Source organism: Pseudophryne corroboree, chromosome 4 (assembly GCF_028390025.1).
Source record: "Pseudophryne corroboree isolate aPseCor3 chromosome 4, aPseCor3.hap2, whole genome shotgun sequence".
NCBI classification, from domain to species: domain Eukaryota; kingdom Metazoa; phylum Chordata; class Amphibia; order Anura; family Myobatrachidae; genus Pseudophryne; species Pseudophryne corroboree.
Window position 1 is genome coordinate 414,892,504 of NC_086447.1, and position 25,280 is coordinate 414,917,783.

Consider the following 25,280-nt stretch of genomic DNA (forward strand, 5'->3'; position numbering starts at 1 on the left):
GTTGTATGAACCTTTTAATTTAGTTTAAAAAATACAACATAGACTCAAACTGACTACAAAAGCACAATTGTGCACATAATAAATAGACGCTGTTGAAAGAAAGTGTGTGGGGTGACAATTGCAGGTTCAAAATCCTCATTTTCTTCTGCCTCCCACTCACACATATGTACACATACATACAGCTTCTCATCCACTGTCACATTCTACTAAATGAGACTGAAATCTTGTACAATCAGTGCAATTTATTTGTTCAGCACACATAATAAATTATAAATAATAAATATGATGCTGCACTAGGGTTTGGGTTGTATATTTTGCCTCATTTAGCAGACCATGTTAAATATTAATTTACTACATATTTAAATGAATAATACATAAATACATATTTAATACATATTTAAATAAATAATACATGAAACTTGTTTACACTCGATTAATTTATCTTGTTAAATAGAATTTGTCAAAAACAAGTACCAGTTATTGTGTTTCTCCTATTTGCTTGCCAATATATTACACAGAGTTAACCCCAGTGTCAGTAAATACCCCCACCCCCGCATCAAGATAGGGGACGTAACCTTGTGGGAGGGGTGTGGCCTTGCTGGAAGCCCCCGTTACATCACTCTGGGGATATGCCCAGTATTTCCAGAGGAGATGTTGGGCTGTCTCTGGAGATTCTGGCTGCACTGCTGTCTCCTCTTCAGCAACAAGAGCTGGGCCTTGCGTGAGAATGTCACACTGCAGCATCAGGATCCCTGTCACTGTGGAGGAGTCAGCATTTTGAGGTCACTCCCTAGAATGGTGCAGGGGGTCTGCACACTCTACACCCAGACCCCCCTGGTTGTAGTATAGTCTGCTAATCAACGCAGTGGCGGAACTTGTGAGTGGTGGGCTTAGGTGCAGAAATATAATTTGCAACCTTCTCTTCTACGCCAGCCCAAGTTTACAATATACCACGCGGCAGTGGGTGACAGGGAGAGGCAGTGGGTAACAGAGAGAGGATGAAAGGAAGAGACAGTGAGTGACAGGGGAAGTAGTGGGTGACAGGAGAAGGATAATAGGGAGAGGAAGTGGGTGACAGGAGTACAAACTCACTGGCCTGCACGGTGTGGAGAACAGGAGGCATGTACCTTGGTGGGGGCAGGAATACAGCGGCCTCTGCTCTGTATGTGACAGGGGACCATGTCTCTTGTGCTTTCCTCAGTTTGTCGCTCGGTCAGGTAGACTCTGACAGTGCCAGTTACACCGGGTGTGAGCTGCATTTAATTCAGAGACAGCAGGGAATCAGCAAAAATGTACAGCTATCTGCTAATCAGAGGCAGTGTGGGACTGCGATCATCAGCGCTGATAGGTGTCAAGACTCCTCTATCAGTCTGGCACACACAAGGTCAGACATACACAATGTATAATAAAACAAGGTTGCCTGGAACTTATAATAACAAAATTATTTCTTAAATATCTACATACATCTATCCACTCAGCAGCAGGGGAATAAAATGTGCTTGTGGTTGCACATATAAACCTAAACAATTACATACCTACCAACTGTCCCAATTTTTGCAGGACAGTCACGTTTTTTTTGGACTGTCCCAGTGTCCCGCAGTGGGGAGGGGGGAGGGGCAGTTAGGAGTCTCCTGTTACTGCTGCTCTAAATGCCCCCTTTTTGGCCAAGGCCCCGCGTTGGACTTTTAACAAGTTGGGAGGTATGCAATTAGGCAGATAGACACTAGAAAAGTACAATATCTCTGCACTAATAATGTGTGAGAGAGTTGATATGGCAGAAATCACACACCATACTAAAACATTAGTTACAATTACAAAAATAAATGTATTAAAATAAGTTGACCGGTCAAAATGAACATATAACTTCAGGAATAGCCATAAGATTCACATAAAAGGTGTACACCATCACAAGTTAACCATGTATTGATAATTAAATGTATATCTCAAATAGATATAGCTGTTCAGGGAGGTGGATCTTTATATACTAAATGTAGCAGGTAGTATGGGAGTTATATTTGCAATTGTATCTGCACCAGTAGCAAGTTCTTAGCAGCAAATGCAGTAATATAATTAGTCCAGGTGTTAGATGACATGGTCTAATACTCCATTATAGTATACAGTATGTAGGTGTTAAGCCAGTTTTGTGTGTAAATGGCTCTCTGCACACAGCAGATCTCCAATGCGGGAGAAATGAGGATCCCCTGTATGTTGAAAAAGAGGGCAACAGACAGAGAGAGGGAGTCCAATCCTGAACCGGAGAATGCACACTGCAAGTACCTGTGCAGCTTACATATGTTCTGTTATAGTCACCACTTGCTGCAGCATCTACCTCTGAAACTCTGCTTGCATCCAATACTGCTGTGTGTCTGTCATAATGGAATTCCATGGAGAGATAAGCAGACTCACCACAGGCTCCAGGATTCCAACTCTGACATGATGTGTTTTGCACCCCAAAAACGGGAGCTCAAAGCACGTGGAACCCCAGTTAGTGCTCCGCTAGAGCTGCGCTCGGCACAGGTTACTATTCCCAATTGTAGTCCATGTGGATGGGAAAGTATGAAAAAGTTGACAAACAATAAAAAAAACTCATGCCAACCATAAGCCGCGTTGAACATTTCCATGTTAACATTTTGACCATGCTGACATTTTGACTATGTCGACCATATGCATGTTGACCATTTGGTGTCGACCTATTGACTGTCAACTTTTTAGCTATCATCCGGATACTAAGATCTTTGAGGTGATATTTTTTAAATGCAGTTTGACACTGCAACACTTCATTCACTGCACAACATCTGCTCGTCAGGATCAACAAACATTGTGCAGCACTGCTGATGTCAGGAACCAATCTGTCAGGTTTATGGACAACAGTCGGTTCTGCATGCTGTGTGCAATAATCAGACTGCCCAGCCGAGAATTTAGCGGATTGGTCTGATTATTGCACACTGTGTACATAGCACATACGTGCCTACTCTCCCGGATTCTGCAGGAGACACCTGGTTTCCTGGGTAGTCCCCTGCAGCCCCGGAAGAGTATGCGCCCCTCCCGCATTCTGCCCACTTCCCAGAATGTGAAGATAAATACAAAAAAATGCAGACCCGTCAAAGGGGGCGTGGCCTAATGATGCGATTATATGCTAATCGCGTCATTTTAGCCCCACTCCTATGCAAAACTGAGCCAATCGCACAATTTTCCCCGCAAGGGGGAAGGGCCTAATGATGCAATTTGCTCGGCTCTGCCCACCTGCGTCTCCTCAACGGGCATCTCCCGGAGAGGAGATTAATAATGTACTGTAGGTAAGTATGACATAGCATTAATCATCATTACCTCACTAATGCATCCTCCCTTGTACAAATTCCTTATTTCCCCTTTTCATTCCTATTGCTGAAGGCACGCCATTCTCATTGTTTCAGCAGATGCCCAAAATGTAATATGTACTGAATATTGTATAAATAATAGGAGAATATGATAGAATGCATAACAGTACAATTTAAATACAGATAGATATGGCTATTTATTTACAGTAGATGAGAATCACCATTCATCATGTTGTTCATTTCTGTATGCCTGCTACCTTTGGAAACATTCAACATTTTTATGAAGCATTAACTGTGAAGAGCTACTGTATGAAACGAAATTTGATTTCATGAACATTTCCTAAAATATTACACTAGATTCTTGTTGTGTGTTTGTTCTAAGCTCAAGGAGTGATGTTATACATGTTATGCCTCAACGCAGGGATGAAATGTTACGAGAATACAAGGGAATAAAGAAAAATGAGTGATGTGTTAAAATTAAAAAAGTGATGATACAAGATTTATATTTCATTGCAGTTGAAAGGCTGTTGCTGAGATTGGCCTTGGATTTTAAATGTACTTACACTTTATGATTCTACTTTTATATCTAACAATGATTTAAAAACATGCTTTGGTATCGCTGGCAATATCAACAATTGGCAGGTCCAAGTTGTAAGTTTGGGAAAGTGGATGTAAGGGACAACAATTGACCTGTGTATATGGTCATCTAAAGGACACCTGTATAAGGCAGAAACAGGGCCGGATCAAGGCTGGTGTTAGTATACGAGCAACAAAGTTGTGGGGGCCTCCACTATTAAAAGTGATGGCAAACCCGCAGCACCTCTCGCTGTACCGCTAACCACACACACGCTCACTCTTTACCTGGACCCTGCAGCAGGGACAGCGCACCTGGCTGATTCAATGGCACTGTCTTGCAGGATTTCACTACACTATCCCACAAGATGGACTACTGTAGACGGTGGAGCTTCTCGGTGGCCGATGTTAATGAACAGCTCAGCTGCAGGAGGGGGACTACAGCGCTTGTGTGGGGGCCCCGGGACAACCGCCCCAGTGGCCCCTCCCTAAATCTGGCCCTTGACAGAAGTGACCTATCAGGACTTGTTTAAAGAGTGTGGCTAACTTGACACAGTGATTTCTAAACCAATCTTTCTTGGGATTAATTAGTGATTGTTTTTTTAAATTAACTGGTTTAAATGATCTGGTTTAAATTGTTACATAAAAATAATGAGAATGGTTAATTAAATGCATTTTAAATAGATAATAAGGTGATTAAAGATGCTTATAATGATGACACTGTAGTGGTAACCACAAAAAAGTACTTTCATGTCTAATGTTTTTTTGTTAACATGATACTTTTACTACCAGTTTAAAACAGATGGATAATTTCTATGTAACAGTTTTGTTTGGCCAGCTTTTATCTGCATTTTCTCACTAATGTAAGCAATGTAAAAATAACTATAGTTACTGTATCTCACATATCTAGCAGTTGTATCTATGTTTGAAGCTTTGTCCAGCAACAGTTTACAGTAGCAATTCTTTGAGAGAGCATCTCTAAGGGGTGATCAAAGAGCTCTAGACACCAGTACTTTGTACTTCTTCAATTAACAAATCATTAGTTGGGTATTTGTTGTAAAGCTTCACTGCAGTGCCCTGTACTCATAGGTGTTTCTATAATGAGTGCAGTGTGTGTGGTGCACACCGCACATACTGCACCCATAGAATATACTTACCAATCTGGAGTGCTGCGGCGGCGGCTCTGCAGTATGGGCAAAAATCACTTGGAAAATGTCCACCATGGCCATTTCCAAGTGATTAGCGCATGGACACTGGAGGTGTCCCCGAGAATAAGGCACGGACGCCATGTTCCCGGAGACCTGCGCATGTACAGTAGGCTCTGGCTTTAAGCCAGAGTCTACTAGCTCTCGGAAAGGAGGGGGCCTGCGAACGAAGCTGCATGCGGATCCCCTCCTCTGCAGTGTTGATATTAATGCAATTCACATGCTTAACAGAAAGTTTCTACATTGATTTTCATGTATCAGCAATAAATCTTATATATTAATGTGTTTTAAATGCGTAAAATAAACCCATCTCTACTAGGAAGCATTTGGAAACTCAAGCCAACATCACAACAGCTTGGATGATTCTGATTTTATCCAACTCTTTTTTTTGTATTGTTCCACCTAAAGGGTGGTATTCAGTTATCAGTGATGTTTAAATGTGATTTGTGGCTGTACTATATTTGCCTGCACAACGCTATATTGCCTAAACTCAATCTATCAATGTGTATGTAATCTGAATATATTATATAATCCATCTACCTCTAAAGCTGCCCATACACTAGAGCAGCGGTGGCCAACCAGTGGCTCTTGAGCCACATGCGGCTCTTTCTTTATTCAAATGTGGCTCCCAACACTGTAAATCATGTGACCACATAAGATCCAGAACCCACTGCACTCAGCCAGACACACAGCAGCATTACGGGTACTGAAAACTGAGTGAGCCAGATACTAGAGGGGAGACACCCACTGGCAAACAGAAGAAACATTAGGGGGTGCTGCAATGGCACAAGTTGGTGAGGAGTTGTAGTGTACATGAGGGTGGGCAGGAGTGACACATTGGGAAGCTGGCCAGAGTGACACATGAGGGATCTGAATGGAGTGACATAGGAGTGTGCTGGAAGTGGTGACACTTGGGAGAGCTGGCTTGAGTGACACAGGAAATTGCTGGCTGTTGTGACATAGGAGGGTGCTGGCTAGAGTGAAAAATTGGGGTGCTGGCTAGAGTGACACAGTTGGGTGCTGGCTAGAGTGACACAGTGGGGTGCTGGCTAGAGTGACACAGTAAGGTGCTGGCTAGAGTGACACAGTGGGGTGCTGGCTAGAGTGACACAGTAAGGTGCTGGCTAGAGTGACACATGGGGGAGCTGAAGTGTATGTGATCTGGCTTTTATGTTGAATCTGGCTTTAAAAGATTTTTTTTTATGTGGCCGTGTCAATGTATTTTATACCGGGCCGTGGTCTAGCAGGCACGGCCACATCCCATTTCTGAATGCATGCCTTCGGCTTGATGTTGGCTCTTTGACGTACCTAACAAGGTTTTTTGTCTCTTTGTCTCTGACTGGTTGGCTACCCTTGCACTAGACGATCTGTAAATAATGATTTCTCGTTAACGATTTCACTTGAACTCCCCCGGTAGTTTCCCAGCAGTCCTGGGCAAACAATATAGTACAATACACGCAAGAAATATCTTAACATATATTGTATCTTGATTCTTAAGATCTGGGAGTGGCTACATCTAGGAGCATGCTGTCGTTAACTATAGCTTCAGCCCTTCCCTGCAGCAAGGAAGATCAGAAGCTCCGGGACCGCACATCGTGATTGTTATCATTCACAGACACTGAATAATCTGCACTATTATGAAGGATTTGTAGTTCCCATCCGTCGGAAACGGCCAAATCGTTCATAATACCGTCCAGTGTATGGGCACCTTTAGTGATTATTTTACCATATGATCATACAAATCATTTTTTATTTACTCCATCTATTCCAATTCTTAATATCAGTACATATGGTGTATGTCCTTATGTCTCAGGGTGATATGCAGTTTCTTGACTGATACTATGTACAGATACTTTAACTTCTTTTATGAGATAGAATATATAAAAGATTTGTAGCTTTATATTTCAGCCCTTATGCTAATATTTCAAAGTCTGAAACTTTTTGTCTCTCCTCAAACATTTGCTTTTCTGGCAAAATTCATGTACTTGTGCAATTGAGAAATTCTATTTCTATCCTGTTAATTGCTAATTTTACCATCACAGACCTGCTACAGATATGTTCTCATACATCATTGTTGCAAACCAAACAATCCCTCTAGGTGGGTATGAGCCGTTGGGTTGACTCGGCTTAGGTCGACAGTCATTAGGTCGACCACTGAAGGTCGACATGGGCATTAGGTCGACGTGTACTAAGTCAACAGGTGAAAAGGTCGACATGAGTTTTTGGACTTTTTTTGGTGTTGTTTTCTTTGTAAAGTGACAGGGAACCCCAATTAGTGCACCGTGTCCCCTCGCAGCTTCGGGCAAGGTGCCTCACTGCGCTCAGCACAGGTTACCCCGTTCCCGATTGTAGTCCACGTGGAACGTAAAGTATGAAAAAGTCCAAAAAGTGAATTTTTTTGAAGAACTCATGTCAACATTTTGACCTGTCGACCTAATGCACATGTCGACCTAGTACATGTCGACCTAATGCCCATGTCAAACTTCAGTGGTTGACCTAATGACTGTCGACCTAAGTTGTGTCGACCTAATGACCGTATCCCCTCTAGGCACACTAGGGGGGTGATTCCTAATTGTTCGCTCACAAGCTGCTTTTAGCAGCATTGCACACGCTAAGCCGCCGCCTACTGGGAGTGAATCTTAGCTTAGCAAAATTGCGAACGAAAGATTCGCAATATTGCGAAAAGACTTCTCTGTGCAGTTTCTGAGTAGCTTGAGACTTACTCTTCCAGTGCGATCAGTTCAGTGCTTGTCGTTCCTGGTTTGACGTCACAAACACACCCAGCGTTCGCCCAGACACTCCTCCGTTTCTCCAGCCACTCCCGCGTTTTTCCCAGAAACGGTAGCGGGTTTTCACACACTCCCATAAAACGGCCAGTTTCCACCCAGAAACACCCACTTCCTGTCAATCACATTACGATCACCAGAACGAAGAAAAAACCTTGTAATGCCGTGAGTAAAATACCAATCTTCATAGCAAATTTACTTGGCGCAGTCGCAGTGCGAACATTGCGCATGCGCAATAAGCGGAAAATCGCTGCGATGCGAAGAAAATTACCGAGCGAACAACTCGGAATGACCACCTAGGTCCCATGAGTCTCAGTATTTGTTTGTTTTTTTCCAAAAATGTGTCTTAGTTCCAATGCACCAGGAGACTGCGCTGATTAATTTGATATGTGTACACCCGCATATTGAGATGTATGAGGACACTTCTATATGATGAAGTTATTAAAGTCAATAACATTAAATACAGTACTAATTCTATTAAATTATATTGTGTACCAAGTGTAAATCAAGATTCCTTTGAAGTTACAACATTCAAATTGACCTATTGTTAACAATGAATGACCTGAAAATTTTAATATATCAAAAATGGAATTCTTTTTTTTTTTTTTTGAGGGGGGGGGGGAGGGTAATTGTTAGATTATTTTGAAATTATAATTTGTTTGGAAAGCTCTTCTGGTAATATTTTGCATAGTGTAATTATGGCACTGCAGCTACATCCATAGTGTACTACCTACAATATTTGTTTATTTTCATCTTCCATCTTCCACAATCGCTGCATGGTATTAGTATTCCACGTTGTCTGTTACAGACACGTCTCCTCTATCTTCCCACAGAGTGATTTTTCTTTCATATTTATCCAATCACAGAAATACAGTGTTAAGCAACTTACAGCCTTGCGTAACTAAATATTTCTTTTTTCTGTGAGAGAACAAGCAAAACACATCACGACACACAAGCGAGAGCGCCTGACAGATTTCCCAGTGGCTTCACTTGCCTGTCAAATGTGTTAAATGACTGGAAAAAAATATTTAAAAAGAATAAATTAATTTCATATGATTGAAAATATTCAGATCATAATGACAATAATACAATTCATTACAAACAGAAGCAAACATACTGTTTTGCATTTTAAATATTATGCAAATACATGTAAAGCATGGCTTCTCTTTTCATAGCTGGCATATGTAATATACTTTGGGTTGCACAATGCATGTGTGTTTGCATCAAAAAAGTGTATGTAAAAAGGAAAGTGCAGGTCAGGTATTTGCAAGCACTCTATCACATGGACGTAATAAATAATACAAATGCCATACAGTAGGCGGTAATCGTCATGGGGATGGTTTATATAAGTTTTTAAATAGTTTTTACAATCAAACACATAATGGCGACAAAGAGCCACAGTCCTTACAAAAGCATAAAACATTGCCCACTATAAAAAAAGACTACGGTCAAACAGCAGGTTCTGGTAAAATACATGATGTTCCAGTCTTGCTCACATCCTTTCTATTGCTTGTGAGAGCTAATTACAGTATATCCATTTTAAATTGTGTTCACAATGGAATAGTAGGTGCAAATGCGACTTTAAATTGACAGTGTTACTAGTTTGTACAATCCTATACAACCTGTTGGTTGGCTTATAGGCTACTCTCATCTTTGGGCCAGTCATTTCACTTTTGGGAAATTGATTCACAAATATTTATAAAGGTTCAAATAATAATAATAATAATAATAATTAATAGATTTGAAGCTGCATTGCAGGTGGAGCAGATCTAAAATGTTCAGAGAGCTTTAGGGATATATCTACTAAGCCATGGGTCCTCCTGCAGGATTTAAGATGCAGTAATAGTAGATGTAAATGCATTTATTTATTTATTTATTTATTGCCCTTTTAAATACCACAGGTAGAACTGCTGACAGGAGGGATGTGTCTTAGCTGAACTCTAAGCGAGGAATTCAATTACCCACAATCCCGGTTTTGTAGTAAAATCTGCAGTAAATACCTGATAGTGCTGCCTTTCAGGGTTAATAGAAACCTGTTCAGTATTTATGGGCTATATGCAAAAACAGACAGTATTTAAATTGCTCCATTCATACAATAATAATAATAGTTTGCACCCTTTGCATTGCAATATGGTTTGTTCCAGATACAAAGTTGTTCCTTGTTTTTGCTTTGCTCCCAACTATGAGGGGTGATTGAAAAGTTTGTGGCCTAAGGTAGAAGGATTTATTAGTAGGTAATTTAACTGCATTATTTTTCAACATAATCCCCTTGTAGATGTACACACAGACCAGCTTTCATGAAGCAGACATATCCCTGTCTTGTAGAAGTCAGCATCTTGTACCCTCTAAAACTGATCAATGGCTTCAATTACATTATTATCTGTGGAAACATGGTTACTGAACCCTTTCTTCAGTTTGTGGAAGAGGTAGTAGTCAGAAGGAGATAAATCAGGTAAATAAGGTGGGTGTTCAAGCAGTTGAAATTCACAATTCTAGATGGCAGTTATGACCACCAGTGACTTGTGTGCTGGAGCATTGTCTTGGTGGAAGAGCACCCCTACTGTCAACTTCCCACGTTGATTCTTTTTGAGTTTTCTGACGTAGCTGCTTCAGAAGATCAGCCTAGTATGTCCCAGTGATAGTTTTACCTTTTCAAGGTAGTCCACCAGCAGTACTCCTTCTGCATCTTAAAAGGTGGAGGCCATCACCTGTTCAGCAGACAGCACTGACTTGGCCTTCTTTGGAGCAGGAGATCCCTGATGCTTCCACTGTTTTGATTGTTATTTAGTCTCAGGCTGGAACTGATGCACCAAAGTCTCATTGATGGTTACAAATTGCTGAAGAAACCTCTCAGGATCTGCATCAAACAGACAAACATGGTGAGACGTCCCCGCTTGTGATCAACAGTAAGAAGTTTTATGACCCATCGTGCTGAGACCTTTGTTATACAGTATGGAGGTTGTTGTGAATAACAGCATGAACACATTCCTGTGAGATACACATATGTTTGGCAATGTAATGCTTTGTTATTCTTAGAAAAATCCAGAATCATGTCATGGATTTTGTCAATGGTTTCTTGTGTGGTAATGGTGACGGGCCTCCTGGGATGGGGATCATCTTCAAGCCTCTAACGTCCTCATTTGAATTCTGCTGCCCATTTCTTAACCATGCTGTAAGAAAGAGCAGCCTCCCCCAGTGTCATAACCATGTCCTCATGAATCTCTGTGGGTGTTAAATCCTTTATGATGAGGTAGCGGATGACTGCACCATGAGCAATTACGTCCATTTTTTTTTTTAAACTGTCATCCTGTCCATTTCAAATGTCTGTAAAAAACCCAACAGTTATTAGCTTGGCACTTGTTATGTAATCCTAAAAGAAGTTACATTTTATGTGAAAATAATAAGAACTGTTGTGTACATTTTATTGTACCTTAGGCCACAAACTTTTCAATCACCCCTCTTGTAAAACCCCTCTTTGAATATAAAAATGTGTTTTTATTATTTTCTTCATGAGGATGGTTTACTTATTTATTTAAGCTTTGAAATGGTTTATACAATTAAACATTGCAGATGGATGCAATGAAAGATATACATCTGTTGAAAAAAGCCTTTTTGTATCAAGGAGTTTAATTGTTCATAATTAATTGTTTATTTATTATCCTTGTAAAGAGCGCTGAACAGAGTTAAGCAATGATGAGCAACTGCCAGCCTAGTGAGCCTTCACCTACAGCCCTAAGCTCTGTGCCATAATTTAGACTTAATTAATTTGCATTAACACACTGCACGAGATCAGCCCGTGTCATGTAATCTTCTATCATGTAACAAAACCAATAAGAGAAAAAGGAGAGAGTGCAAGTGGGCATTTGAGGGCATCTGGTCCAATTTTGGAGCAAGTGACTGGTCTGTAGGGCATGCTGTGGAATTTTGTAGCAAGTGGTGGGCATGTGGGTAACATTTGATAGCCCTTTTAAAGGTTGGAAGCCCCTGAAGTATATCAGGTTGCCCTTCACTTGAGTTAAAGGTAAAGAATCAGTATCCATACCTTATTGGATATTTACACAATACATGGCTACAGCAGGCTGATGGGAGGAAATGGGAGTATACAACAAAGTATGAGTGAGCATGGAAAGGGATATGGATGCCGTGTTTGTTCTTAAATAGTTTATAGTGTAAGGTGCAAAAGGGGCAAGTGTTTATAAAAGGTTACAATCGATGCTGGTTAGTCTTGATTAAAGTAGAGTGTTTTTATGGATACTTTAATGGCTTGGAGACTCTGAGAGCCTGCTGCTGATACCAATTTGTGTAGTGTGAATTGCACAGAATTGCACAGTGCATGCAAGAACTGATGCATGCGTAAGTTATATATAGGAAGGTTTTGTTCAAGCAAATGCAGGTTATGCAAATGCACTCTGACAATGATGACTGATGTAAATCAGGTGCACATGCTTCTCAAGATCTGTACGAGTCTGCATATGAGTGGAGGATATGTGCTGTTTTTGTATGTGCTTTATTCTAGAATCAAATATTCCTATTTTGCAAACAATTACATCAGCTTTGATTGTTTTGTGCAGGACCAGACAGTTTGTACAGATACATCTATAGGTGTGTAAGGGTACAGCGTGTGAAGCCTTGGCAGGGTGAGTGAAGAGAAATTAGGTACCCAATAAGATAAAGATACAAATATATGGAGTTGCAATACTGTCAATTGCTTTGTAGGGTAAAACGTCTTTGCATGATAGACAGTCAGTTACAGACTGTGTGTAAGTCTAGCTGTAGTTTTCATAATAGATTGGGATAGTGCCATCCTGTTCAGGTGAATACTACAAAGAAGGAGGGTCTTAAAATAGCAGAGAGGTATTGAGTGCATAGGATAAAAATGACTCTTAAGCAGCCAAATTGGAGAATCGGGGAAACTGTAATCTTATCTGCAGTCACTGGTATGTTAGGCAGGGGAGAATTCTCTTTTATTCATGTTGAGATGTAAGCAGCAAGTCATCACAAAAGTGACACCTGTAAAACATTGAGAAGCACATGCTACAGATAGACTTGAATAGCATCACCACATACTGTATACTATACATGTTTCCATGCCATCTTATTTACTGTATGTGAATGTGCATTAGTCTATATCAGGCATGTCCAAACTGTGGCCCTCCAGCTGTTGTGAAACTACATATCCCAGCATGCCCTGACACAGTTTTGCTGTGAGAGAATGCTAAAGCTGTGTCAGAGCATGCTGGCATCTGTAGTTTCTCAACAGCTGGAGGACCGCAGTTTGGACATGCCTGGTCTATATACTCTACTTTTCCAGGTAATAATGTATTTGCTACTATTATTATATTGCCCCCATGTAGTTCTCTGGGACATGTAATGCTTTCTGGTGCAGCTTTGGGCTGATGTTATTTCCTAATGATGTAATGCTTCAGTGAGCTTGTAGGAATGAAATGCTCTCCAATCTTGTGCTGTTCTACAATTCTTGTTAAGTGCCTATTGTTGATGATTTTTTTTGTCACATTTCATCACACAGTTATTAGTATAATCTCAAATCTAAAATATATTAATGCATTTATTTATAGATCTTGACATGTAGGTGTATAGTGCACTATATATATATATATATATATATATATATATATATATATTAGAGATGTGCACCGGACATTTTTCGGGTTTTGTGTTTTGGTTTTGGATTCGGTTCCGCGGCCGTGTTTTGGATTCGGACGCGTTTTGGCAAAACCTCCCTGAAAATTTTTTGTCGGATTCGGGTGTGTTTTGGATTCGGGTGTTTTTTTTTTTCAAAAGACCCTCAAAAACAGCTTAAATCATATAATTTGGGGGTAATTTTGATCCCATAGTATTATTAACCTCAATAACCATAATTTCCACTCATTTCCAGTCTATTCTGAACACCTCACACCTCACAATATTATTTTTAGTCCTAAAATTTGCACCGAGGTCGCTGGATGACTAAGCTAAGCGACCCAAGTGGCCGGCACAAACACCTGGCCCATCTAGGAGTGGCACTGCAGTGTCAGGCAGGATGGCACTTCAAAAAAATTGGCCCCAAACATCACATGATGCAAAGATAAATTAAAGAAAAAAGAAGTGCAAGATGTAATTGTCCTTGGGCCCTCCCACCCACCCTTATGTTGTATAAACAGGACATGCACACTTTAACAAACCCATCATTTCAGTGACAGGGTCTGCCACACGACTGTGGCTGAAATGACTGGTTGGTTTGCCCCACCAAAAAAGAAGCAATCAATCTCTCCTTGCACAAACTGGCTCTACAGAGGCAAGATGTCCACCTCCTCCTAATCGTCGGATTCCTCACCCCTTTCACTGTGTACATCCCCCTCCTCGCAGATTATTAATTCGTCCCCACTGGAATCCACCATCTCAGGTCCCTGTGTACTTTCTGGAGGCAATTGCTGGTGAATGTCTCCCCGGAGGAATTGATTATAATTAATTTTGATGAACATCATCTTCTCCACATTTTCTGGAAGTAACCTCGTACGCCGATTGCTGACAAGGTGACCGGATGCACTAAACACTCTTTCGGAGTACACACTGGAAGGGGGGCAACTTAGGTAAAATAAAGGCAGTTTGTGCAAGGGCCTCCAAGTTGCCTCTTTTTCCTGCCAGTATACGTATGGACTGTCTGACGTGCCTACTTGGATGCGGTCACTCATATAATCCTCCACCATTCTTTCAATGGTGACAGAATCATATGCAGTGACAGTAGACGACATGTCAGTAATTGTTGGCAGGTCCTTCAGTCCGGACCAGATGTCAGCACTCACTCCAGACTGCCCTGCATCACCGCCAGTGGGTGGGCTCAGAATTCTTCAGCCCCAGTTGCGGGAGAATGTGAAGGAGGAGCTGTTGATGGGTCACGTTCCGCTTGACTTGACAAGTGTCTCACCAGCAGGTCTTTGAACATCTGCAGACTTGTGTCTGCCGGAAAGAGAGATACAACGTAGGCTTTAAACCTAGGATCGAGCACGGTGGCAAAAATGTAGTGCTCTGATTTCAACAGATTGACCACCCGTGAATCCTGGTTAAGCGAATTAAGGGCTCCATCCACAAGTCCCACATGCCTAGCGGAATTGCTCTGTTTTAGCTCCTCCTTCAATCTCTCCAGCTTCTTCTGCAAAAGCCTGATGAGGGGAATGACCTGACTCAGGCTGGCAGTGTCTGAACTGACTTCACGTGTGGCAAGTTCAAAGGGTTGCAGAACCTTGCACAATGTTGAAATCATTCTCCACTGCGCTTGAGTCAGGTGCATTCCCCCTCCTTTGCCTATATCGTAGGTAGATGTATAGGCTTGAATGGCCTTTTGCTGCTCCTCCATCCTCTGAAGCATATAGAGGGTTGAATTCCACCTCGTTACCACCTCTTGCTTCAGCTGATGGCGGGGCAGGTTCAGGAGTGTTTGCTGGTGCTCCAGTCTTCGGCACGCGGTGGCTGAATGCCGAAAGTGGCCCGCAATTCTTCGGGCCACCGACAGCATCTCTTGCACGCCCCTGTCGTTTTTTTTTAAATTCTGCACCACCAAATTCAATGTATGTGCAAAACATGGGACGTGCTGGAATTTGCCCACATGTAATGCACACACACTATTGGTGGCGTTGTCCGATGTCACAAATCCCCAGGAGAGTCCAATTGGGGTAAGCCATTCTGCGATGATGTTCCTCAGTTTCCATAAGAGGTTGTCAGCTGTGTGATACAAAGCGTAGCCTGCCTAGGAACGATTTGGCGTTTGCGAGATGCTGCTACTGGTGCCGTCGCTGCTGTTCTTGCTGTGGGAGGCAATACATCTACCCAGTGGGCTGTCACAGTCATATAGTCCTGAGTCTGCCCTGCTCCACTTGTCCACATGTCCGTGGTTAAATGGACATTGGGTACAACTGCATTTTTTTAGGAAACTGGTGACTCTTTTTCTGACGTCTGTGTACATTCTCGGTATCGCCTGCCTAGATAAATGGAACCTAGATGGTATTTGGTACCGGGGACACAGTACCTCAAGCAATTCTCTAATTCCCGGTGAATTAACGGTGGATACCGGACACACGTTTAACACCCAACGCAGCTGCCAAGACCTGAGTTATCCGCTTTGCAGCAAGATGACTGCTGTGATATTTCATCTTCCTCGCAAAGGACTGTTGGACAGTCAATTGCTTACTGGAAGTAGTACAGGTGGTCTTCCGACTTCCCCTCTGGGATGACGATCGACTCCCAGCAGCAACAACAGCAGCGCCAGCAGCCGTAGGCGTTACACTCAAGGATGCATCAGAGGAATCCCAGGCAGGAGGTGACTCGTCAGACTTGCCAGTGACATGGCCTGCAGGACTATTGGTTTTCCTGTCTAATGAGGAAATTGACACTGAGGGAGATGGTGGTGTGGTTTGCAGGAGCTTGGCTACAAGAGGAAGGGATTTAGTTGTCAGTGGACGGCTTCCGCTGTCACCCAAAGTTTTTGAACTTGTCAATGACTTCTGATGAATACGCTCCAGGTGACATATAAGGGAGGATGTTACCCCTACTTATTACAACTTGACAAAGGCAACACACGGCTTGACACTTGTTGTCCGCATTTCTGTTAAAATAATTCCACACCGAAGAGGTGAATTTTTTTGTAATGTGACCAGGCATGTCAATGGCCATATTCGTCCCACGGAAAACAGGTGTCTTCCCGGGTGCCTGACTTAAACAAACCACCTCACCATCAGAATCCTCCTTGTCAATTTCCTCCTCAGCGCCAGCAACACCCATATCCTCATCCTGGTGTACTTCAACAGTGACATCTTCAATTTGACTATCAGGAACTGGACTGCGGGTGCTCCTTCCAGCACTTGCAGGGGGCGTGCAAATGGTGGAAGGCGCCACCTCTTCCTGTCCAGTGTTGGGAAGGTTAGGCATCACAACCGACACAATTGGACTCTCCTTGGGGATTTGTGATTTAGAAGAATGCACAGTTCTTTTCTGTGCTTTTGCCAGCTTAAGTCTTTTCATTTTTCTAGCGAGAGGATGAGTGCTTCCATCCTCATGTGAAGCTGAACCACTAGCAATGAACATAGGCCAGGGCCTCAGCCGTTCCTTGCCACTCCGTGTCATAAACGGCATATTGGCAAGTTTACGCTTCTCCTCAGACGCTTTTAATTTAGATTTTTGGGTAATTTTACTGAACTTTTGTTTTTTGGATTTTACATGCTCTCTACTATGACATTGGGCATCGGCCTTGGCAGACGACGTTGATGGCATTTCATCGTCTCGGCCATGACTAGTGGCAGCAGCTTCAGCACGAGGTGGAAGTGGATCTTGATCTTTCCCTATTTTACCCTCCACATTTTTGTTCTCCATTTTTTAATGTGTGGAATTATATGCCAGTAATATATCAGTAGCAATGGCCTACTGTACTATACTGTATATGTATACTGTTGGTCACCAAAATGCTGCACTGTAATACTATATATACTGCTCACAAAAATGCCGCACAGATATGGAATGGATACGTGCAGTGACACAGAGCTGCAAGATACAGCAATGGCCTACTGTACACAACTATATACTGTTGGGTCACCAAAATGCTGCACTGTAATACTATATATACTGCTCACAAAAATGCAGCACAGATATGGAATGGATACGTGCAGTGACACAGAGCTGCAAGATACAGCAATGGCCTACTGTACACAACTATATACTGTTTGGTCACCAAAATGCTGCACTGTAATACTAGTATATATACTGCTCACAAAAATGCCGCACAGATATGGAATGGATACGTGCAGTGACACAGAGCTGCAAGATACAGCAATGGCCTACTGTACACAACTATATACTGTTGGGTCACCAAAATGCTGCACTGTAATACTATATATACTGCTCATAAAAATGTTGCACAGATATGGAATGGATACGTGCAGTGACACAGAGCTGCAAGATACAGCAATGGCCTACTGTATACAACTATATACTGTTGGGTCATTAAAATGCTGCATTGTAATACTATATATACTGCTCACAAAAATGCTGCACAGATATGGAATGGATATGTGCAGTGACACAGCTGCAAGATACAGCAATGGCCTACTGTACACAACTATATACTGTTGGGTCACCAAAATGCTGCACTGTAATACTAGTATATATACTGCTCACAAAAATGCCGCACAGATATGGAATGGATACGTGCAGTGACACAGAGCTGCAAGATACAGCAATGGCCTACTGTACACAACTATATACTGTTGAGTCACCAAAATGCTGCACTGTAATAATAGTATATATACTGCTCACAAAAATGCCGCACAGATATGGAATGCATACGTGCAGTGACACAGAGCTGCAAGATACAGCAATGGCCTACTGTACACAACTATATACTGTTTGGTCACCAAAATGCTGCACTGTAATACTAGTATATATACTGCTCATAAAATTGCCGCACAGATATGGAATGGATACGTGCAGTGACACAGAGCTGCAAGATACAGCAATGGCCTACTGTACACAACTATATACTGTTGGGTCACCAAAATGCTGCACTGTAATACTAGTATATATACTGCTCACAAAAATGCCGCACAGATATGGAATGGATACGTGCAGTGACACAGAGCTGCAAGATACAGCAATGGCCTACTGTACACAACTATATACTGTTGGGTCACCAAAATGCTGCACTGTAATAATAGTATATATACTGCTCACAATAAGGACGCACAGATAAGGAATGGATATGTGCAGTGACACAGAGCTGCAAGATACAGCAATGGCCTGCTGTACACAACTATATACTGTTGGGTCACCAAAATGCTGCACTGTAATAATAGTATATATACTGCTCACAAAAATGCTGCACAGATATGGAATGGATACGTCACCAAAATGCTGCACTGTAATACTAGTATATATACTGCTCACAAAAATGCTGCACAGATATGGAATGGATACGTGCAGTGACACAGAGCTGCAAGATACAGCAATGGCCTACTGTACACAACTATAAACTGTTGGGTCACCAAAATGCTGCACTGTAATACTAGTATATATACTGCTCACAAAAATGCCGCACAGATATGGAATGGATACGTGCAGTGACACAGAGCTGCAAGATACAGCAATGGCCTACTGTACACAACTATATACTGTTGGGTCACCAAAATGCTGCACTGTAATACTAGTATATATACTGCTCACAAAAATGCTGCACAGATATGGAATGGATACGTGCAGTGACACAGAGCTGCAAGATACAGCAATGACCTACTGTACACAACTATATACTGTTGGGTCACCAAAATGCTGCACTGTAATACTATATATACTGCTCAGAAAAATGCAGCTCAGATATGGAATGGATACTTGCATTGACACAGAGCTGCAAGATACAGGAATGGTCTACTGTACTGTACTACTATAATTATTATATACTGGTGGTCCCCAGTCCCCACAATGCAACACACTGATCAGATATTTGAAGCACACTGAGCACAGATATGGAGCGTTTTCAGGCAGAGAACGTAGATATTTTCAGCACACTGAGCACAGATTATTTGCAGCACACTGAGCACAGATATTTGCAACACACTGAGCACAGATTACGGAGTTTTTCAGGGAGAGAACGCAGCTACGTCCTCTCCATTCAATCTCCAATGCACGAGTTAAAATGGCGGCGACGCGCGGCTCTTTATATAGAATACGAATCTCGCGAGAATCCAACAGCGGGATGATGACGTTCGGCCTCGCTCGGGTTAACCGAGCAAGTCGGGAAGATCCGAGGCTGCCTCGGAACCGTGTAAAATAGGTGAGGTTCGGGGGGGTTCGGATCCCGAGGAACCGAACCCGCTCATCTCTAGTATATATATATATATATATATATATATACATACATACATACTTACATACATACATACATACATACATACTGTACACCAATTTATAGTTATTTACTTGAGGGTCACATAGAAATAAGGATAGTGGTTACTGTGTAATTGTTGCAATCTAGTGGCTATTGTAAAAAGGATTTATCAGTAAAATCTGACTCCACCGAGGGAGTCAGAATCTATAATCGCTGTGAATGCCTTCGTGTTCTTTTTCTGCTGATTATAAAGTCTTTTTGCGCACTGGTTCTGTTACATATTGGGATGTGCAGTGTGCTGGATTAAGGAGAGGATTCAAATAAGAAAATCTTGGGATAATTAAACAAATAGTTGTTCATTGGCTGAGACTGCTAATTATTCTATCCATTTACTTTACTGTTAAATAAATCTACCATTTAACCTATCAACTACTAATATTTATGTTTTATTAAAGGTGACTGAATAAGTAGAAATCCAATTGATCAGTTGGTTACTTTACCTCATTGTTGCAGATGTATTTTCCAGGTGCTGATTTTTCCCTTTCTCTATCCTTTCTATTAATCTTATTAAATGTACATTTTAATAAATTAATTTCTTGTTTTTGATTTCTATATAATGAATTAAAATACCACTGTGCATTCAACGTGTATGTTCAATTATAGTATTTAGTAATGAAACTGTAATATTGAGCATCAAAGTAATATGCTAAAATTGGCAGAAAATAATGCTCACATACAGTATATGTCTTCATTACAGTTTTAGAGGAGAATAAGGCTGGTGAGAGGTCTTTGTGATTGTAATAAAACCGTAAAACGTTTAACCGCTCTGTTAGAGTGTCACTAAATTGTCTCAGCAAAGGTACTGAGGGTGTTCATAAACAAACCACACACAGCAAGCTTAGAGAGAGATTTTACATTTATTTGCTGGATTTACATTCACCACAAAGAAATCATTTCCGATAGATATACGCAAAACTCCAAAATGTTCTGATAATTACTGTATAAACCGCATCCTGTACGGCTGCAGAATTTCACCCCTTTCTCCTGTAGCATTTGTCCTTAATGGGGAAAATTCAGATATGAGGGATGTGCCATTGGGCATCAACTCATTGCCCTGCAGCACAAATATATGTAATTTACCTGAAATGTGAGGGACAACTTGTGAAGTGGACGCTATGTGCCTGACCGGAATGGCACATTGTGTCATTGCCGAGGAATTGAATTCCTATGTAAGTATTTCAAGTTTTACCCCTCCCATACCACACTGCAGAATGATTTGACCAGCTCATTCTTTATTCCCCAGAACGCAAATATACTGTACAAATTCCACAGAATGGCAAAGCGAAAAGCAACAGTGGTGCTCTGTCTTTCCACCAAGAAACTTGCTTTATTCTAAATGTCATCATCAGCTCAGTACGGTACAGTCACCTTCATTAGTGTTTCATCAGGAATATAGTAAGCCAGCACAGAACTAATCCAGCTACTTTTTTTATTGCAATTAAAGCAAATTGAGATATGAACAGTGGTGTGGGGTGAGCTCAATGGCTGGTGAGGCACTGGCTAGTATCAGAGCTAGATTTACACACACACACACACACACACACACACACACACACACACACACGCACACACATATATATTATTATTATTATTATTATTATTATTAGCAGTTTCTTATATAGCGCAGCATATTCCGTTGCGCTTTACAATTAGAACAACAATTATAGAAGAAAACTGGGCAAAGACAGACAGACAGACAGACAGACAGAGGTAGGAAGGCCCTGCTCGCAAGCTTACAATCTATAGGGAAATAGGCATTGATACACAAGGATAGATGCTACCTGTTACATAATGGTTCCCCAGGTTGCTAGGTTCTTAATGGGTTGTATATGATATGATTACCCAGCAATGTTGGAAGACAAAATGTGAGTTTATGTGGACTTTACAGAGGGGATGTAACTTGATAGGGAAGCTGTGAAGGTTATGTGTGTGGGTCTGAAAGTTGGTAGGCTTGTCTGAAGAGATTAGTTTTCAGAGAACGTTTAAAGGTGATTTGGTGATGAGTTTTACTATAAAAATTATTAGCATAATACAAAGATGATATTTATAGTACAAGGATGATATTTATTATTTATAAGTTATAAATACCTTCTTTGTATTACCTAATTATATTTATACTAAAAGCTGTGGAGTGTACTGGAGTTTGAAAGGTGAGGTTCTGCTTCCCCTGCCTACCCTGACTGCACATCACTGGATCAGAACTACAGTAGCATTATCTAGAGAGACCAGAAGCTGAAAGTTAGATCTATATCAGCGGCCCATTCTTACTGCAATCTGCTTTTGATGCTACTTTAAGTACAATCACTGCTTAAATAGCAGTGATTGAAGTGGGACGCTATACGGTGGCATACCATACTGCCATTCTCCAATGCTTTGATTGTAAAACTACCAAACTCTAAGTTCACAGACTGAACATTTGAATCAGGCTGTCTGGTTGATGGCAGTCCAATCAGCAGCCAGATACTGACCCTACTGCAGCTGCACATACATAATTGCATCCTAACCTTGAGAGTGCCTGTTCTTAACGAAAGCTTGCATCCACCCAGTGCAGTGACACATGCTAACGTCTATAGGTCACTGCAAACTCAATTACTCAAATCTATTCTTATACCAAGTTATCATAGTAAATATATTATTCTTTTGTGCAGAAGCCATACTTTGGTCATTCGGATTTTCTTCTTTCGTCAATTGGACATTATGGGGTCTATGTACTTAGCGTTGGAGAGAGATAAAGTGGACTGAGATAATGTACCAACCAACCAGCTCCTGCCATTTTTCAACCACAGTCTGTAACAAGGCAGTTAGGAGCTGATTGGCTTGTATTTTATCTCCGTCCAGTTTATCTCTCTCCAAGGCTTAGTACATAGGGGTGATTCAGACCTGTTCGTAGATGTGCTAAATTTAGCACATCTACTGTATGATCAGCTTCCCTGACATGCGGGGGGATGCCCAGCACAGGGCTAGTCCGCTCCGCATGTCAGGCCCTGCCCCGTCGCACAACTACAAAAGCATTGCACAGCTGCGATGCTTTTGTACTTGAAGAGTGGCTCCCCACCAGTGCAGCTCCTGCGCGCTGGTAGGTAGCTACTCATCGCTGTGATGTCACACGCAGCCGCCGTGGGCCCCCCCCCCCCCCCAATGGTCCGGGCACACCTGCATTGCCCAGACCGCACCCCCTAAACGGCGGCCAAATGCCGCCGGCCCACCCCCTCTCGCCCAGTGACAGCCTCTGCCTGCCAATCAGACAGAGGTGATCGCAGGGCTGAGACAGCCGTCGGCTGTTTGGCATGTGCCGGCACACTGCGGTGCTGGCGCATGCGCAGTTCAGACCTGATCAGTGCTGTGCGAAAACGCACAGCACCGATCAGGTGTGAATTGGGCCCATACACCCCTACATGTGTTGTTGCAGTAGACTACACAAGACATTTATTTGTATACAAGATTATTACTATCCTGAGTTGCAACCAAATGCACATTCTCTTGCAAGATTGGCTCTCTGTTAAAGTGGTTATATGCTGTTAATTTAATATATGACTAGATTTATTTGGGGACTATGGTGTTCTTAGAACTTTTATTAGTTTAGCTTTATATTGTTTTTGTTTGTTTCATGTATTTTTCCTATAAATAAATCAGTATGTTTCTATAGAAATAAACCTGGTGCCAAACTGTGCCCAGACTACAATGAATATATAAGTAATAAAAATGGTACTGTATAGAGTAGTGCAAATTGTGTCAGCCTTCCTGAGATAGGGGTGCCAATCCTCACAATAATGATAAAGGAGAGCAAAACAATCAGGTGGAGCCATTGCTAGCACAACTCACAAAAATAATAAAACGTGTATACATACACATGCATATATATTTAATAAAAGTATGTAGAAGAATACATTAAGTGGACAATATAAACAAATAATTCATAAATATAAAACAGACTTCAGACACCTCTAAAGTGTCATGCATGAAAACTGTCAATTTGTATGTAAAGCACTTACTATGAATAACTGTAGCCACTAAAAAAGAATGTATCCAGTAATAGCAACTGCTGCCACACATATAAAGTTCCAGATAACCAATAGTTCCGTAAGTATAACAAGTATGATGCTAGAGAAAATCACATAGTGTGCAGGTATAAAGGAGGATACCGTGGAGACACTCCATGTCCTCTCATCAGTCTCAACACGTTCTTTAGACTCACCAATACCCGGAGCAGCTGTCTATCTGTGCTAGTGCTCCAAATTCCATTAGAAATATGGCTGGATCCAAACAATGAGACCTAGCATAGATGACCGTCCATTTGGAAGAAAGCAGACCAGAGCCATAGTCAATAGCAGGGTAAGTCGCAGTCAGGTAGGTGCCCACTGGGACTGTGCAAGCGTCTGCAGCGACTTTTATGCAGGCAAATGTAGCTCCACTTAAGGGATAGGAGGCCTCCTTATGGTGAACAGGTTCCTGTGACAGCAGTTCCAGTGTTACGGGTGGGCACTAAATACAAGTGGCAACATATGAAATAGCGCTTTGGATGTCTGCAGGGATCTGTACACCTTCAACGTGTTTCTCTGCACACAGCAGCTTTATTAGGAAGCGGATATGTTTCTATAGTTTTACTATTCAAGGGATGTATTCTGTAATTAATAATTACTAGTAGAAGTGTTTGAAAATCAGACTACAGAGCTGTCCTTTTATTTATTTTTGTTTGTCAGATTTTGGATCTGGAGGTTTCAACCTCCTTTGTGATATTCACACTGTATAGAGGTTGAACGTGTACTCTTAGTCTAGTTGTCTGACTCTTATTTGACATCATTTTACAGCTCATCCAGAACTAATGAATTATCAGCTTTAATGTGGTGAAATTATTTGATAATCAGCATTTTCAAGCTGTGGGATTCCGCTTACAATAGTAAAACACTCATTGTCTTATCTCACTCTGAGATTTTAATTATTATACTTAATTGTCGGTATTTCTACAACTTTGCTATTACTTAGGGAGAATCATTGAAAGACTTTGAACAATGGAATAATCCTTTATATGTTTTATTAGCGGAAAACAAAGGGGCCGCAAAAGTACAGTAATAGTGCTTGATACAAAGTAATAAAAGTGAAGGGTTGCCATAACACTATCTCTAACCAGCAATAGTACTTAGAAGTGGTTAGAGATATATTTATATTTGGCTAATGTCAGCCTATATTTAATCACAGGTTAACCATTATAAACTTATCTAAAATACAGACATGGTTACGTTTTGGTGGGGAAAAGGGTCAGTTGTATTTATAAAAGGAGAAAAGGTATGATAGTGAAGAAAGAACGGACTTACACACAGTGACATTGGACTATACTAGTCACATATTACAATTCTAAACGTGAGACTACATATTTTTCAAGGACTGAAGGTATGTCAACCAATTCGATTTTCCATGTTATTGAACCTTTATTCTTTCTATATTTTTTTATATATTAATATATGCTATTTGACAT

The 25,280-nt window shown here is 41.3% G+C and overlaps 1 protein-coding gene across 2 annotated transcripts in view; it reads left to right on the forward strand.

Annotated features, from left to right (window-relative positions):
- The window catches only part of KCNQ5 (potassium voltage-gated channel subfamily Q member 5), a 1,045,273-nt gene that overhangs the window by 292,247 nt on the left and 727,746 nt on the right, over positions 1–25,280 (forward strand). The window lies entirely within an intron of this gene.